Source organism: Salvelinus sp. IW2-2015, linkage group LG10 (assembly GCF_002910315.2).
Source record: "Salvelinus sp. IW2-2015 linkage group LG10, ASM291031v2, whole genome shotgun sequence".
NCBI lineage: Eukaryota > Metazoa > Chordata > Actinopteri > Salmoniformes > Salmonidae > Salvelinus > Salvelinus sp. IW2-2015.
The window spans coordinates 6,638,957-6,652,131 of record NC_036850.1 but is presented as its reverse complement, the minus strand read 5'-3'; the positions used below and the strand labels follow the sequence as shown (position 1 = coordinate 6,652,131).

General features: G+C 41.5%; 1 long non-coding RNA gene across 1 annotated transcript; it reads left to right on the top strand.

Moving 5' to 3' along the window:
* The first annotated feature begins 7,841 nt into the window (after nt 1–7,841).
* On the top strand, nt 7,842–11,815 carry LOC139028305 (uncharacterized). Its single transcript, XR_011480473.1, has 2 exons — nt 7,842–8,574; nt 11,154–11,815. It is a non-coding gene; the product is annotated as an uncharacterized lncRNA (long non-coding RNA).
* The last annotated feature ends 1,360 nt before the right edge of the window (nt 11,816–13,175 follow it).

The following is a 13,175-nucleotide window of genomic DNA, read 5'->3' as shown; positions in this document are numbered from 1 at the left end:
GAACTTTCCAGAAGGACAACCATCTCTGCAGCACTCCACTAATCAGGCCAGATGGAAGCCACTCCTCAGTAAAAGGCACATGACAGCTTCTTGGAGTTTGCCAAAAGGCACCTAAATGACTCTCAGACAATGAGAAACAACATTCTACGGTCGGATGAAACCAAGATTGATTGTGGAGGAAATCTGGCACCATCTCTACGGTGAAACATGGTGGTGGCAGCATCATGCTGTGGAGATGTTTTTTAGCGGCAGGGACTGGGAGACTAGTCAGGATCGAGGGAAAGATTAATGGAGAAAAGTACAGAGAGATACTTGATAAAAACCTGCTCCAGAGCGCTCAGGACCTCAGACTGGAGCGAAGGTTCACCTTCCAACAGGTCAACAACTCTAATCCAAGACAACCCAGGAGTGGCTTCGGGACAAGTCTCTGAATGTCCTTGAGTGGCCCAGCCAGAGCCCGGACTTGAACCCGATCGAACATCTCTGGAGAGACCTGAAAATAGCTGTGCAGTGACACTCCCCATCCAATCTGACAGAGCTTGAGAGGATCTGCAGAGAAGAATGGGAGAAACTCCCCAAATACAGGTGTGCCGAGCTTGTAGCGTCATACCCAAGAAGACTCAAGGCTGTAATTGCCAAAGGTGCTTCAACAAAGTACTGAGGAAATTGTCTGAATACCTATGAAAATGTGATATTTCAGTTTTTTTTTCTATACATTTAAAAAAAAACTGTTTTGCTTTGTCATTATGGAGTATTGTGTGTAGATTGATGAGAAAAAAACCAATTCAATCAATTTTAGAATAAGGCTATAATGTTACAAAATGTATAAAAAGTCAAAGGGTCTGAATACCTTCCGAATGCACTGTACATAAATTATTATTTAGTGCAGATGCCGTGTTTATATATTTAAAAAATTATCATGATCGTATACACAACATTAATAAAACTGATACTAGTTCCGGTCAACAATCTTTCCTGAATTGATGCTTTTGGGAACGTTTCATTTAAACCACTCTAACCCATGAAACAGTGTGTGTCTGATTTGAAACTGACACCCATTTGAAGCTGTACGAACGTGTTTAACCTGCTGAAACAGATTGCAGGTATGAGACTCTTCAACGAGACCGATGGGCATGGCAGCGGAAAAAGCTCTTCATAAGAACTACTCCTTGTGAGTGTCCTTCCATAGATATGTCCTCTCAAAAGAGTCCACTTCATCTGGAGATGATGCGTGGACAGTGAAACGAACATGAAATCCATCCTATTGGGCTACTACTGACATTAATCTAGCTAATCACTCCCAAATGTCTGAGAACAAAAAAAAAAGAGGACCTATTTTTTGTATGTGTTTACATTTTAGAGTTGAGTGAATCATGTATTTTAACGGTTCCTTGGGTTTTCACCTAGAAAGAACTTTACAGTATGATTACAGTATGGTTGTATGGTTATATGGGTTGTGTGAGGCTAAGAGGGGAGACTTGAATCAATGGGCCATGAGGTGTGCAAATTACCCCCATTACTGTTTGATGTAGCTCATTAGCCCACAATGCATCTGATTAAAATCACATTATGTAGTAAAAAGACCCCTCCCCTTTTCCAGATGTTTTTGTACTGTGTCCTGAGCTCTGCAACTGGATCCTGGACTTCCTGACGGGCGCTGACTGCTTCTGCTTATTATCTATCCTGTTGCCTAGTTTCTTTACCCCTACCTATATGTACAGTACATATCTACCTCAATTACCTCATACCCCTGCACATCGACTCTGTATTAATTTCCCATGCATATAGCCCAAGTATTATTACTCATTGTGAATTTATTCTCTCTGCATTATTGGGAAGGGCCCCTAAGTAAGCATTTCACTGTTCGCCTACACCTGTTATTTACGAAGTATGTGACAAATAACAGTTGATTTGATTTGAGAGGACAATGCAGACGAAAATCGGTCCGAGGGTGTAGAGATGAAGCTCATTTGGGATGTGCTACATTTCTCAGACTTTCACTTCTTGTTACCAAAATCAACAACAAAGAAGTTCTGAAAGACACTTTAAAGATGTATTTACTCAACACATTATAAACAAAGGATTACCTTCTCAACTCTCCAGGAAAAGCCTGTCAGCGAAAAAGGAAACTGAGAGAGATGCTATGTTGATCTAATTGCGCAGAAGCAGGGAGGTAGAGCAATCAGTGCAGGACACAGTTTGTATTTGCTCTGCTTTTTTGTTGGCTTCCCACAAGGATTACTGGGTCATTAGCTCCCATAATCCCTCTGTGTCGACGTTGTCTCAAATTGGCCTATTTGAACCGTGACACATCTGACAAACAGAAGAGAAGATGTGAAAACACAGACTCTATGTCAAAACAACTTGTGATGGGTGGTGGGAGATGAAGGGCTAGCTTTAAGGGAGCAGATCTGATCTATGAACAGATCTTCTGGGAACTGTAATATGCTAACCACCAAATCAAGTATCTATGATACAAAGAAACAGACCCCATACCACTGGCTACATTATTAGCCATTGGAAATTGCATTGGAGGTAGTTCTACTGTATGCTGGTGATACTCAGAAACCTAAAGCAGTATTGACATCATAGACTAACATGTTACTGTAGAGAAGCTACGCAACAATTAACCTTATCCTCCTAAGCCACAGTATCTCATGATTTCTCTCTACAAGCAATATGCCATAGATGTGACCTTTAAAAGGCCTGTTTGAATTTTTAGCTGTCAATCAATATTTGGATAAATAATCGATATTCTCTATTTTTGCATCCGTTTGTCCTCTCACTACATGTGGGGCACACTGGATGTCGTAGTGATTGAGCAAGACGCACAATGGTAATACCTGCACGTATTGTGGCATTTAGTCTTTTCAGAGAGTTCATATTTTTTTCATATGTGTTTATTGTGGGTTTGCTGCTGTAGTTCTGAAGGTTGTTTCAAACTGAAAGGTTTCCTCTGTGAATTAAGATGTGCTGCTGCTGTAAGGGTGCCGGTTGTTCCACAACAGATAGTACATCCTCTTCATCATTTATTACTCAGGCCTAGTGTTCGTTCAAAAGACAAAATATGTGTTCATAAAAGGGAACTGCTGCTACCTCGCTGTCCAGCCAAGGGAATTGAGGAGCAAACTGAAGTGCAGAGGAAATTCAGCAACACTTGGAAGACATTGGAAGTTGATAAAAGAGCTTCTTTGTTATTAAAACTAAAACCAATGTGTTTCGGCCCTTGGCTTTCATCAGGGTTTTCATGTGCAAGAATTTCCTCTCGCACAAAGAAAAATATCTAGGATAGAGAGAGCTTTCACATGATTTAGCACTAGGGCCTTGAGTCTGATGCTAGCAGCAAGCAACCAGGAACCAGTACAGAGAGATAAGCACTGTGATGACAGGAGAGAATTTAGAGATACCACAGACAGCAGTATTCTGAATGATTGGATAGTTGACTCAGTGATTTCGAGAGAAATTATACCGTAAACATATGTGCTTTATCTAACAAACGATTCTTGATGTTGAAAATGAAATGTTGATGCCGGTTCAGGATCTTTTTTTCCCTGTCCCAGAAATAGCTGAGCAAATTTTACCAGTAGCTTGAAAGAAGGCACAAAATGAACCATTACGTCAACAACCTTAAAATAGCTTGCACTGACAAAGTGTGAGCCATTTATTTGAGAAGAATTTGTTTTCTTGCCAATGGTTGTAGTAAAGTACTGTAAAAGAACAGTACCAAAAGAGGGGGTATTATCTATAACTAAAATACTGAGATAAACTATCGTCAAACCAGTTCTATTCGTGTCCATTGGGTTTGAATGAAAGGTGGTATAAAATAAATAAAAACCTGTGAAAGTCCTTGATATGAAGACATGAGTGCTTTGACATTTCCTTCCCAAAGAAATTCAGCCGGGGTCAGTGTGAAAAGGTGAAGAATACTTATCTGAAAGGTCTATGAAGCCTTAAACGAACTTCATAAAGCACGATATTTACTGAACATTTTGATGGTGTTGCAGAAAAGGCCACCAGTATTTCAGTGCCCTTTATACCCTATAACTTTATATATCTGCCCTTTAGGTCTTATATCTCTACCTTTTACCACTTTCTCACCCTCCCGTGTGTCCTGCACTTTTAGAAAAACGGGTAAAAATATGACAGAAGAGCCCTTTATGGTTCTAGGGGTAGAACCTTTTTCCTAGTGTGACTGTATATGAAGTGCAAACAAATTATTATAATTATCAGCAATTATGTATATGGTGTCAAAAGTTTAATTTAAATGGGAATGACGTTATCAAGGACTTCTTGTTGCGTTGACCTTTACCTGTTGTATGTGGGACTTTGTAACTGTGGGTATCATAAGTATTCGTCCCCTTGGATTTCCTCGCATTTTGTTATGTTACAAAGCGGGATTAACGGTAATAAAAAATCTAACACTAATATACCTTGATTAAATAAGTATTCACCCCATGTGTCAATACATGTTAGAGACAACTTTGGCATTGATTACAGCTATGAGTCTTCTTGGGTTAGTCTCTAAGAGCTTGCCTTGTCTGGATTGTGCAATATTTGCCCATTATTCTTTTTTTAATTCTTCAAGCTCTGTCAAGGTATTGGGGGTCATGGCTACACAGCAATTTTGAAGTCTTGCAATAGATTTTCAGATTTGTATGTGACCTGATGTTGTGAGGCCGATTGGACATACTGCCAAATCTGGTAAAACGACCTTGGAGGCTGCTTATGATAGAGTAATGAACATTCAATTCTCTGGCAACAGCTCTAGTGGACATTCCTGCAGTCAGCATGCCAATTTCACACTCCTTCAAAACTAAAGACATCTTGGTATTGTGTTGTGTGACAAAACTGCACATTTTAGAGTGGTCTTTTATTTCCCCCAGCACAAGGTGCACCTGTGTAATGATCATGCTGTTTAATCAGCTTCTTGATATGCCACACCTGTCAGTTGCATGGATTATCTTTGCAAATGAGAAATGCTCAGTAACAGGGATGTGAACAAATTTGTGCACAAAATAATATTTTTGTGTGTATGGAACATTTCTAGGATCTTTTTTTTCCAGCTCATGAAACATGGGACCAACACTTTACACGTGTAACCATGCCAGCCCAGGATTTCCACATCRGGCTTAGTTACCGCGAGATCGTCTGAGACCAGCCACCTGGACAGCTGATGAAACTGAGGAGTATAAATAAAGCCCTTTTGTGGGGAAAAACTCATTCTGATTCGCTGGGCATCACTCCCCAGTCATGTGAAATCCATAGTTTAGAGGGGCCTAATTTATCATTTCAATTGACTGAATTCCTTATATATTCCTTATATATAACTCATTAAAATCGTTGAAATTGTTGCATGTTGCGTTGATATTTTTGTTCAGTATAGTTGAATCTGTGCTTGAAATGCAATACTTGACTGAGGGACCTTACAGATGTTGTATGAATGTGAGGAAGGGTTAGTCATTTAAAAATCATGTCAACCCCTATTATTTCACACAGAGTGAGTCCATGTAATTTATTTTGTGATTTGTTAAGCCAAATTTGACTCCTGAACTACAGTAATTTAGGCTTGCCTGAACAATGGTGGGTGATCACTTTAAGGGAGAAATGATCTACTTGATGCATAAGGTTATCTGACACCGAAMGTTGTACGTTTGACTCAGTGACACAATGTTGTTTTGTGAAAAACATGGATATATTGACATGACGCAATTGCTTCATTGATGCCCTGTCTTAGTTTGCCACTAAAATGGCTCAACTGCATCATTMAATTATTATCCTTCAAAGTTACGAAACAAAAGATTACATTCCCAGATSTCTTATTATATTACAGGACAGAAGCTTATGTTCTCATTCTATAAATCATTCCTTGAATAAATCGTACTTGCATTTATTAGTGAGGAAAACCCCCAAAACATATTTTATCTGAGAGACTTTGCACAGCCTTCTATACTTTATACATCTCCTAATAGCTGACCATGCCGATTGCCCTTCCACTCTTCACTGGTGCTCATCACCACCATGGCACCATTACATAACACAGGTTTGTAGAACTTGATTGGCTCTAAACATGTGCTGATAAAATAGGAGTTTAATTCCCAATGAATATCCATTAGACATGACTGTGTCGTATACAATATGTAAATCTGTCATGTCCGAATGCATCGACGCTGGTGAAGAGAAATAAATACTAGCTGCGGCAGACAGATACTAGCTGCGGCAGACAGATCTAGTTGCGGCAGACAGATACTAGCTGCGGCAGACAGATACTAGCTGCGGCAGATAGATACTAGCTGCGGAAGAGTTTTTGCAAGGTCCTTTGCAGACTGCTTTTCATTAGACTGTGCCTCTGATGCATTGCATCGTTATTTGGAGAGAAAAAAAAGCCGCCCAGCTTAACTGGATCGAGACGGTCCGTGTTCTGTGCCTCGCAGCTTTAAACCCTCTTCCTTCCCTTAAGCACACACAGGTAATTTATTCTCTCCTCCATGTAAGCACATGGCTTATACATTATGGTTTCTGGCTGATAATGCAAAAATATTTTGTAAATGTATAGTGAAAAAACATAAGCTAATCAACCCAAGTGGAATTTCTACATGTTGTGCCTCCGGAATGTAATGTTACAAAACCCTATGACAACAAAATAGAACATCTGATAAAATCTGGTTTTCCGGAAAATCCAAACGTGGTGTGGATTGGTCAGGCAAGAGCCTTTGACAGCAGGTTAAAGATAATGAATTATGTATTGATTAATCATAATTAAGTCAGAATTACACTGAAGGAGGTTGACCGCATGGGGCGTTATGGATGGACACTAACACCCCGGYGTTAAGTCTGTAAGGAAATGGCGTTAAGCTTTATGAGGTCAATCACCCAGAAAAGAGAGAACCATGGCTCAGTTATCTAGGATGGGGAGATTTCCTGCATCACGACACAGGTCAACAAACACATAAAGATACCACATGGACCAAGGTGGAAACTATGTGAGATGAGCTAGTTCATGTAGCCTGGAGGACAGTGCCTTTTGTCCATCCATTCTTCAACTACCACTCACCCCTCTATGTCTCAGTCCATTTGCTTTCTCTACCTCCGTCTCCTCCTCCGCTCCTCTCTGTGAACCTGCCCTAGAGCTGTCCTGTCATAGGCTATGTGGGTGAGTGGCAGTGTGGTAGATACGCTACATCTGCCCAATACAATCAATTTCCATGGTTATATCCTTGTGTAAATGTTGGAGTTGGCTGGAATCTGAATCCTATAACATCTCTTTAATGTTCAGTTACTGACAAAGGATAGGTTGTCATATTTCAATACATATTACATGGGCATATTCTTAATTCCAACCTCTATAATTGTATTTATTCATGTTCCTCCTTTCGCAGTCCCTTGCAACATAGTGATGTGCCACAACACTGTCATGTTCCTTTTCTCTCGTGTTTCACCCAATGATATTATATCAAATACACCTTTCACGAGAGAAGGTCCCCTACTCCCCAGCCATTGTGGGACCTACCCACCTGCTATGCTTCACTTCAGTACATAGCAGTAGAGGCTCCTCCGAGGAGGAAGGGGATAACCATTCCCCTCAGTGAAATTTCATAAAAACAAAAATGGTGAAACATATACAAAATGTCACCAAATAATTGATTAAAATACACTGTTTTGCAATGAAGGTCTACAGTAACTTCAACAGCACTGTCTGGGGTAGCACCATAGTATAGCTATATTGACTTCAATACAAAACTTGAATGAACTGACATGTTGTCCATACAATCATAGAATTAGGATCAGAGAACGAAGTTAGTGTGTTGAACTGGGATTGCGCTACAGAGCATTATGGGGGTTCTATGTGTTGAGACGCTTGGTGACATTGTTGGATAGTTGAGCATTTTGCGGATATTATTCAATTCAAATTAGTTTTTTCAAATTACAGGAGACGGAGAAGGTATATTATAAATTGTTTTCAGAAGTTTTTTTGTGTCCAGTTAGTGCATGTTATTTAAATTTGCCTTGCTAACTTCAGTAGCTACCAGGGAGTGTGCAGTTTTCTCTGCCAGAATGGCCAATGCTGAATAACCTCTTTCATTCTCTGGGACAGACGGAAAAGGTGTGAATTAAAAGGGAGGGTCGACCTCTGCCTGAGATCAGTTTCATGGCGAAGGATGAAAAGGTGAGGGCATTCAATACCAACTGGTATCAAAAGTATAGCTGGTTAACAGGGAGCCTTTCACCAAGCCGCCTGTATTGTTGGCTTTGCCTGCTTTTTGGAAAGTCTGAGCCTTGGTCGAAAGGTGGGTACAGTGACCTGAAGAACATCGATCCTTCAGTTAAACGGCAAAACAAAAGCAGGGAGCAAATGCCCAAATCAGATACAAGCTTATGGAAAAAGCTACATCGATTATGATGAAGGTCTGCGTATTCAAACTGCGCAACACAACGAGAAAGTAAGACGAAACAGGGATGTTCTCAAGCGGCTTATCAACACCACTGCGTTTTGGGGCATGCAATAATGAGCTTTTAGAGGACACGACGAGAAAGTTTCCGCCAACAAGGGCAACTAACTACAAGGAGCTTGCAGAGGTAATTGCACGTAACGATCCTTTACCAGCTGAGCATATCGAACTTTCGACAGTATTTTCTGGGATGTCGAAAACAATTCCGAATGATTTGATCGCATCATCCATTAAAAGTAAAATTAAAGAGAGAGGTTGACTTAGCGCATTTTCCCACGCTTTTCCAGGCTTTACACTTTCCTCTGATATTTATTTAGCAAAGATGATAACACATAATCACTCAGGACAGACAAGTAAAAACTCCTGACATAAGTGTTGCAGCACCCTAGGCTACACTTAAACATTATAAATCTGACATCTCACAAACAAGACTATTTTTCAGTCTGATCAACTGTATTCTACTAATAAGAGCAGCTGCATACAGCCTATGCACCCTGGCCAGCCGGTCAGGGTAAACTAATTGGTAACGTTATGTATTTATAGTCCATTTGTGTCAGTAGAAAATGTGAATGTGATCAAAGTTTGTTTATATTCAAAATTGGGCTGGCTAGAGTGCCTATACGTTTTTTTAAATCAAATTATTAACTGGAATTCATCAATAAACATAGTAGTGATGACTGATGTGTTTAAATGTTTTAGAAGGCCTACAGTTGCATAGGTCTGCATGACGCAAACATGCGTAAAGCAAGCTCAGCCCTGTGAGTTCTATTGTCTATCAGTTGCTGTCTATGTGTCTGGGTAGAATAAACCCCCCTCCTAATCTAGTCTAAATATACACTGCTCAAAAAAAATAAAGGGAACACTTAAACAACACAATGTAACTCCAAGTCAATCACACTTCTGTGAAATCAAACTGTCCACTTAGGAAGCAACACTTGATTGACAATAAATTTCACATGCTGTTGTGCAAATGGAATAGACAAAAGGTGGAAATTATAGGCAATTAGCAAGACACCCCCAATAAAGGAGTGATTCTGCAGGTGGTGACCACAGACCACTTCTCAGTTCCTATGCTTCCTGGCTGATGTTTTGGTCACTTTTGAATGCTGGCGGTGCTTTCACTCTAGTGGTAGCATGAGACGGAGTCTACAACCCACACAAGTGGCTCAGGTAGTGCAGTTCATCCAGGATGGCACATCAATGCGAGCTGTAGCAAAAAGGTTTGCTGTGTCTTTCAGCGTAGTGTCCAGAGCATGGAGGCGCTACCAGGAGACAGGCCAGTACATCAGGAGACGTGGAGGAGGCCGTAGGAGGCAACAACCCAGCAGCAGGACCGCTACCTCCGCCTTTGGCAAGGAGGTGCACTGCCAGAGCCCTGCAAAACGACCTCCAGCAGGCCACAAATGTGCATGTGTCTGCTCAAACGGTCAGAAACAGACTCCATGAGGGTGGTATGAGGGCCACGACGTCACAGGTGGGGTTGTGCTTACAGCCCAACACCGTGCACATTTGTGGCCTGCTGGAGGTCATTTTGCAGGACTCTGGCAGTGCACCTCCTTGCACAAAGGCGGAGGTAGCGGTCCTGCTGCTGGGTTGTTGCCCTCCTATGGCCTCCTCCACGTCTCCTGATGTACTGGCCTGTCTCCTGGTAGCGCCCCCATGCTCTGGACACTACGCTGACAGACACAGCAAACCTTTTTGCTACAGCTCGCATTGATGTGCCATCCTGGATGAACTGCACTACCTGAGCCACTTGTGTGGGTTGTAGACTCCGTCTCATGCTACCACTAGAGTGAAAGCACCGGCAGCATTCAAAAGTGACAAAACATCAGCCAGGAAGCATAGGAACTGAGAAGTGGTCTGTGGTCACCACCTGCAGAACCATTCCTTTATTGGGGGTGTCTTGCTAATTGCCTATAATTTCCACCTTTGGTCTATTCCATTTGCACAACAGCATGTGAAATTTATTGTCAATCAGTGTTGCTTCCTAAGTGGACAGTTTGATTTCACAGAAGTGTGATTGACTTGGAGTTACATTGTGTTGTTTAAGTGTTCCCTTTATTTTTTTGAGCAGTGTAGTTTATATTAACAAATATAAGGTAGCTGCAGTCTGACAGTGTTTTCATCCTCGGGCCAGGAGTGTTTTTCAGGAGTTTTTTTAAAACCATGCGATTGGTTTAACTGGTCCCATCATAGCCCGTAGAAAACCTTTTTACAACTGATTAATCACTGTCATACCTTTTTTATTTTACCTTTATTTAACTAGGCAAGTCGGATAAGAACAAATTCTTATTTACAATGACGGCCTACCCTGGCCAAACCCGGACCTCTAGCACTGAGATGCAGTGCCTTAGACTGCTGCGCCACTCGGGAGCCCAAAAGGGTGTAGGGTTCAGAGTTTTCCTAGTTAGGTTAAAATATAATGAAAAACTCCAGGCCCCAGGGGATAAAAATTGCCCCACCGCTCTGGGACCAAAGGTGCCACCAGTCTGCTTGCAGTTGTCAGTGATCATCAGGTATGTGGATGATCAGGGCTTTATTCAGGAACGTTTCTTGGGCTACTTTGATGTGTCAAGTGGGCGAGATGCGCAGTCTGTGTTTGATTCCATGAATTTTGAGATGTCGGAGTTTAACGTCTTAGAGAAACTCGTCCAAACCTACGATGGCACAGCTGTAATGGAATGTATCTGCTATTTCTATTTACAGCTAAGTCCCCTCCTGTTCCCTGATTAAGCAGTGATGACCACTCCACTACCTTTGTCAACTTTCTCCTGACATGAACTGAAGCCTCGTCTCATGTGCCCGCTCATCCACTGGCACATTGAATGTTTCCCCTCCAAGCACTGTGAGAACCCCTATTCATTTTCTCTCATTACTGTATGTAGAGTCAATCACATACACAATCACATTACAACACATCAATGATTTTACTCCTTGCTTGGACTAACTCATTCTTATCTAGTGTAGTGTGTTGTGTTATTGTTCTGGGTCTTCCCAGTCAAATCTTGTACTGCACTGGTCAAGCCTCTGAACACCTCAACTCATGCCTGATACCCTCATTCAATCACGGCTGTGATCCCTTCCCAACACTGTAAGGAGCCCTCTCATTCCCATTCCCCATAATATTGTACTATACATGTCTTTATTAAATGCTTTAGGTTAAAATAATTMGTCTTTGATGACATTTTGAAACACACTTTGTGGTCTCCGTGCGTTCCGCTCCTATGCCGTGGGTCTCCCATCCTCTTACATTTTAAGTCACCAGCCTCCACTGGTACATAGTATACTCTACTACCCCAGTTGTTGCACAACAACCTGTATTTCTTCAGCACAAAATTGTATGTAGTAAATGTAATACATTATTATGATTTGTGCTTTGTGTCCTTTTATTATGTACCGTAATTCATACAACAATAAAGCACACCTATTACATCAAAATCACACTACTTGAAGCTAGAGGGAAGATTTACACTAATTTAACAAAGCAGATTTTAAAAAATTAAGATAAACTTGAATGCATATGAGAGAGAGAGAGAAAGATAACGGCCCTTACTCTCAATAGACCATTAACAATCAATCTCACCAAAACCTCAGTGTTCTGTGATAGTTCATGCATTGGAAAGATAATAATGATTCAGGGGATCATTATGAGATGGCTTTGCTCGATCATATTGTTCTGCTCCTAGTTGTGTGAGGACAATGAAAATGAATCAGGAACAATCCCTGACTAGTTCTGGTGCTCAACTTCCCCTGTAGTAGTAAGGGTAGACCTTTAGTGGGGTAGCTTTAACAGCGTTAATTATTCTACCAGGAACAACGTAGCTGCAGCAAAGCCAGCTGGTGTGCGTGTTTGTTTGTTTCCAGGACAAACTCCACACCCATTTAAAAGTCCTAATGATTAAAAAATGTGCCCCAATTTAACCAAAAGGGGAGCATTTAGGAGCTGGGACGGGGCCGATATTTTTGTTGCAACAGTTAATTCATTATGAGGAGATCTGTGGCTAAAAGACAGTCAAGCACTTTGTCTCCATAGTCTTCCATTGAAATTTGGATGTTGGCCTAATTCGTTATTTGCCCATTTGCAGGTTGCATGCGTTACTTGAGCCTGTGGTGATGCATGATTATACGCTTGAACTCATTAAAGATAAGACCCACATCGATAACTAAAGTAGTGCAAGTACCTGGTGTCTTTGTAGACACACCAAGTGAAGAGTTCACCCGAACGTCCCCAGGCCCCACTTATGGAGTGGTGGAGTATGGGTAATGGCTTCTTTTTTCCATAMCACCTCTGAGGACACCCATCATCCACCCTGCTACCCTCTCTCCTGAACGGTAGGTGCCCTCCTAGAACTGCCTCACCAAATTGGATTAATTAAAAGCATTGCTTTGAAGTGCCAGCCTCTTATTCACAGGAGACATGGCATGGGGGCAGAGGGGCATGCAGAAATTGTAATGGGAGTGGAGAGACCATGGGTGGGGTGATAAGAGGGAGGAAAGAGAGCATCTGTGGAACAGGGGGGGGAAAGGAAGAGGGCAAGGGAGGGAGAAGAACAACTTGAAGAGGGAGAGCAACAGAAAGGGGGCAAACAAAGAGCGAGGAAATAAGTGGGAGGCCTTTCTCTCTTCTAAAAACTTCTTACTTTGTGGCAGTATTTCCCCAGAGCACATGGCATACAGTTAAACACATCGACTCCCTCACTGAAGCCTCTCCTCGTCAAGAACATTGAG